This window comes from Brassica napus, chromosome C6, assembly GCF_020379485.1.
Source record: "Brassica napus cultivar Da-Ae chromosome C6, Da-Ae, whole genome shotgun sequence".
Lineage (NCBI taxonomy): Eukaryota > Viridiplantae > Streptophyta > Magnoliopsida > Brassicales > Brassicaceae > Brassica > Brassica napus.
The window spans coordinates 34,623,552-34,629,551 of NC_063449.1; the positions used below are offsets into that span (position 1 = coordinate 34,623,552).

General features: G+C 32.6%; 1 pseudogene; it reads right to left on the reverse strand.

Moving 5' to 3' along the window:
- Nucleotides 1-2,407: 2,407 nt before the first annotated feature.
- Nucleotides 2,408-4,255, reverse strand: LOC106403736 (annotated as a pseudogene).
- Between the last annotated feature and the right edge of the window lie 1,745 nt (nucleotides 4,256-6,000).

Genomic DNA, 6,000 nt, shown 5'->3' on the forward strand with positions numbered 1-6,000 from the left:
GTCAACGTTAGGTTCCTTTATAAGCATAACAATTAAGAAAATCAGAAATGATAATTGGATGTAGTCAATGAAATTTGAAAGAACATTTTATAAACCATTATGCACAGAGAGATATTTACCTTAGTTACTCTTCCACGTTTCTTTGTAAACTTCACGTGTTTTTTAGATGCATCCTCATTCACTTCTCCATCCTTCAATTTTGATGACACAATAAGTGATGTTACATAGAGTACATTAAACATTTAAAAAGTCAATCAGTTTCTAAATACTTATAAATCAGCTTACTTCATTGGTTTTTGGATTTTCACTTTCTTTAGCATCGACTTTTGCATCATCTTTTACTTGTTGTTGTACTTCACGTGGGGGTGTTACACCTTTCTTCATTCCCTAATATTACAAGACAAAGAAACAACTTAGCAATTTTCGAACTTAATAATGGCTTTTGTAAATCAGAAATGATAATCAGAAAGAACATTTTATAAACCATTATCCGCAGAGAGATATTTACCTTAGTGCATCTTCCACGTTTCTTTGTACCCTTCACGGGCTTTTTAGATGCATCCTCATTTACTTGTCCATCCTTCAGTTTTGATGACACAATAAGAAAAGTTACAGAGTATATTAAACATTTAAAAAGTCAATCAGTTTATAAAGATTTATAAATCAGCTTAATTCATTGGTTTCTGGATTTTCAATTTCTTTAGCACCGACGTCCACTTCTGCATCATCTTCTACTTGTTGTTGTACTTCACGTGGGGGTGTTGCACCTTTTTCATTCCCTAATATTACAAGACAAAAAAATAACATAGTAATTTCGAATTTAATAACAGCCTTTGTAAATGAGAAATGATAATCAGAAAGAACATTTTATAAACCATTATACACAGAGAGATATTTACCTTAGTTCCTCTTCTACGTTTCTTTGTACCCTTCACGGGCTTTTTAGATGCATCCTCATTTACTTCTCCATCCTTCAGACTTAAGGACACAATAAGAAAAGTTACAGAGTATATTAAACATTTAAAAAGTCAATCAATTTATAAAGATTTATAAATCAGCTTACTTCATTGGTTTCTAGATTTTCAATTTCTTTAGCACCAACGTCCACTTCTGCATCATCCTCTACTTGTTGTTGTACTTCACGTGGGGGTGTTACACCTTTCTTCATTCCCTAATATTACAAGACAAAAAAATAACTTAGCAATTTTGAATTTAATAACAGCCTTTGTAAATCAGAAAGAACATTTTATAAATCATTATACACAGAGAGATATTTACCTTAGTTCCTCTTCCACGTTTCTTTGTACCCTTCACGGGCTTTTTAGATGCATCCTCATTTACTTCTCCATCCTTCAGTTTTGATGACACAATAAGAAAAGTTACAGTGTGTATTAAACATTTAAAAAGTTAATCAGTTTATAAAGATTTATAAATCAGTTTACTTCATTGGTTTCTGAATTTTCAATTTCTTTAGCACCGACGTCCACCTCTGCATCATCCTCTACTTGTTGTTGTACTTCACGTGGGGGTGTTACACCTTTCTTCATTCCCTAATATTACAAGAAAAAAAATAACTTAGCAATTTCGAATTTAATAACAACCTTTGTAAATCAGAAATAATAACTGAATGTAGTCTATGAAATTTGAAAGAACATTTTATAAACTATTATACACAGAGAGATATTTACGTTAGGTACTCTTCCACGTTTCTTTGTACCCTTCACGTGCTTTTTAGATGCATCCTCATTTACTTCTTCATCCTTCAATTTTGATGACACAATAAAAAAAGTTACAGAGTATATTAAACATTTAAAAAGTCAATCAGTTTATAAAAACTTATAAATCAGCTTACTTCATTGGTTTTTGGATTTTCACTTTATTTTGCATCGACGTCCACATCTGCATTGACTTATGTGTCATCCTCTTGTTGTTGTTCATGTTCATCTTCCTCTTGTGTATGTCCCTATTTTAATAAAATGATTACATATTTATAATGATTTATAAATTTAAAACGATTGTTCAGTTTATAAAGATTTATAAATTAGCTTACTTCATTGGTTTCTGAATTTTCACTCTCTTTATCACCGTCGTCCACATCGACTTCTTGTTCCTCTTCTTCTTGTAGCTGTTCCTATTTAAAAAAAAAGATTACATTTTTTTAATGATTTATAATTCTAAAACTTTTATTCAATTTATAAAGGGTTATAAATAAGTTTACTTCATTGACTTTTGATGTGTCACTTTCTTTAGCCCCGTGTTCGACTTCTCTATCATCTTCTTCTTGATGGTCTACTTCACGTGGAGGTCTTACACCATTCTTCTTTCCCTAATATTATAAGACAAAAAAATAGCTTAGCAATTTCGAATTTAATAACAGTCTTATAAAATATCAAAAACACAATAACCTTAGCGATTTCCTGTCTTTTAGCATCTATATAATTTTGTAAAACTTCTGTTTCATCAATTTTATAATCGGCATTCTGTCCATTTACCTGGAAAATTATATGTGAGCACACACACATTGTATTAAGAATATGGAGACGTTATAGATAACAAACCTTGGTTTTTGTGGCGGCTTCAGTTTCTTTTGACTTCTCAGTTTCCTGTTACAAGTTAGACGCATATGAATCTTTCTTTTCATTTACAACACGAAACAAATATAGAAAATAGTTTACCTTCATTGTTTCTCCACGAATGTTCAAAAGGCCTTTAAGGTACTTCACTTTTTCTTCAAGAGACACTACCTTCTTAGTGAGGAATTCAATCTTTTCTTGATCAGATGTATCAATCCCAGGAACATAATTATTTTCGTCCACTTCAGCTTCAGCAACGGCAATGTCGACATTCCATTGAACCAATCTTGTCTCTTCAAACGATATCCTCTTTTGACAAGATCAACAACTCTTCCAAATTCACAGTCAACATCTTCAACCAAGTCGCTATGCAATTCGGGATCTCCAAAGATACATTTGACATCAACCTGACAAGTGTTTGCATATGATCAAACAATCGATAAAAGAAGAATGCAAAGACTAAAACAGTTTTATAAAACATTATAAACGGTTACCTTCTCCATTTGGTCAAATATGTTAACCTCCTCAATAGAAAACAATTTGGTTTCTTTCCAATGCAAGCACAAGGGAAACTGAATTTCATCATCCCTAATACCCTAGTTGATTCACAGAAGATAACGCCCATAGCTGAATTGGATATATAAAGCCACAAATCGCATATTGATCTTTTTCCGTTAACTATTTATAGGTAAAGCTCTCCACTTATTTCCGTAAATAATCAAAGGCCAAATTCCCCCAGGGATACTTGCAAAACTCTTTGAAATTTCTAGCTCTAAGCAGACGCTCTTCTGGTATACTTGTCACCGGATTGCTTGCCATTAATATCCCTTCCACAAGGATTGTAGCTCCCAATCTTAATGTCTGATCAGCAGTAAGCTCTGTACTCTTTTCCACAAGTAGTTTAAGCAAGGTGTTTAGAGTTTGATTCTTGTTCATCCATGGATCTTTCTTCTTCTTTTTTTGTTGCTGAAGTCACTACTTCCTCTTCATCTTTATCAACAACACAAGGCAGACCCGTTCCCAAGTGGAATTCTCTTAGAGAAAACCTCATTAGTTGTTCTCCAAAAGAAAACAACAAACCCTTCTTAAGTGATGAATCAAATGCCTTGAAAACGCCATATGCTTCTGCCTCCTTCCCATCTTAATTACCGGAGCCAAGAATGAATCTTCAAGCTTCTTGAATTCTTTTCCCAAAACGTTTTCAACTTTACCAACCAACTTCAGATTGGAGCGCTTGTTAATTCTTTTCAATACGACTCCTTTGGTACCAGTTTCGGAGATTCTTTTTGGCAAAGCAATCTTATCATTAGATTTACTCATCGTTTCACCTGAAACAATTCAAAATGGTAATGTCAAAGATATGTTTTATAATGACTTATAAAAATTTTGTTTATCAACACTTGTAAATCATAATAGATCAATCTAAAATCGATTAACCACATCAAAACCGAAAGAACTAGCAATGAAATATATCGCAAATGACAAAAAAAAAACCCTAATCTACTCTATTCCAAGTTACGACATACTACACCTAAAGGTCATAACCTCTAACAAAATTAGTCAAATACAACACTAATATCAATCACACATCTATTATAGGCAGAGCGAGAAGAAGAATCGCCAAGAAGAACCAATAACATTAACGGAGTTAAGAGAAATCGATGGTAATTGAAAACCACCAGTGAAAAGTAGGTTTTTGTAATCAAAGAAATGGAGAACAGCGGAATATAAAAACAGATGAAAAGATGCGGTTGTAGATTTGTATCGGAACAGACGCGAACGGAGGAAGACGATGAAAGGTCCCGTCTTTTTACCCTTAATTTTGACGGTTTTATTTTTAGGGCTCAATTTTGATTATCAATGTTTAAGGCCCATATATATATATGGTTTAATGCTTAGAAAACAATACTATGGTTAACTATTATAGATTTACAAGCTCTTGTAAAGTATTTATATGGTCTTATAAATTATTTATTGGGCTTTATAAATTATTATATATAGATTCATAAGTTTTTATAAATTAATTATTGGCAAAATTTGTAAATCATTTTATACACAATTATAAATCTTTTTAAATTATTTATAGGTCTTTGTATATTACCTTATAACTTATTTAATAAATCTTCATAAATCATTATAAAATAATTGCAAATTTTTAATATAGATTTAGAAGCCCTTGTAAACAATTTATATGCTCTTATAAATTATTTATTGGACTTTATAAATTATAATATATAGATTCGTAAGTTTTCATAAATTATTTATAGGCTTTTATAAATTCTAATTTACATTTTACCTTGTGGTATCTATTGAGGGTCTATGATCAGAGTGGCTACATCATCCATCATATCATCTGATTCTTGAGGTAATGGTAACTCCACTCCCTACACATCATTCATTAGTAAAAATATATAGTTTAACGATAAGAAAAAGAAGCCTATGACAACACACAAGGGGGTGATAGTTTAAAACTTACATCTACGGGTTCATGGTTTTGTGTTTCAGTCTCAGTGGCTTCTAAAAAAGAAGTGTTATTGTGGCTCTCTCGATAGGATTTGATTTCGGTGGCATCATCATTCACCGTATCATCTTCATCGGATTCTAAAACAAGTGTGTTACTAGGGCTCTCTTGAGCTGGTCTGATTGGTGTGGCAGCATTATTTTCAAATTCTCTCTGGAAAAATGATGTAGGAAGATTTTAAATTACACCAAAAATGAATACAACTTATGTGTGAGAAAATACCTCATGTGCTTTGATCCAACTACTACCACCTAGCCACTCCATTGACAGCCTAATCTCAGTATAATTAAAAATCGCATCCTCTTTTGTGTAAGCGAAATACACTTTGTACTTGTTTTCAAGGAGAATTTCCATCACTCGACCTTTGCGCCACCCATGTGTAACAACCACTTCAACATAGTCGTTCAGACTGTACTCTGTACAAAGATCTTGAGAAGGAGATGGCCTGATTTTGCAAATATCAACTATTAAAAGTTTTCCTTCCGCGTCATCACTCGAATTTTGTGAGATTGTACATCTTTTGATCAGAAATTTTCTTCTATCATCTCCTTGTGATCGAATCTCTGTAATTACTAATGCTCGGACCCAATTTTTTTCCTTTTCACTTTCACTAATTTCACGGGTCATTTCCACCAACTTCCCTGTTCTAAACATGTCTTGACTCAATAACTTCAATTCCAAAACAATCATATATAAGCTAAAGCCCTCAACAATTCAAAATTTTAGAACTTAAAACATACAAAGAAAACAATACCTTGTTTTTGCTTTTGACCCATTCGGAGCCGATCCAATCAGCATGAGGTCTCAGTTGGCTTCTGATAAATCTCATTATGTCTGGTGGATCATCAAATTAAACAAAAAAACTACCATCTGGCCTTTCAACTACGATAAGACCAGTCCACCAAC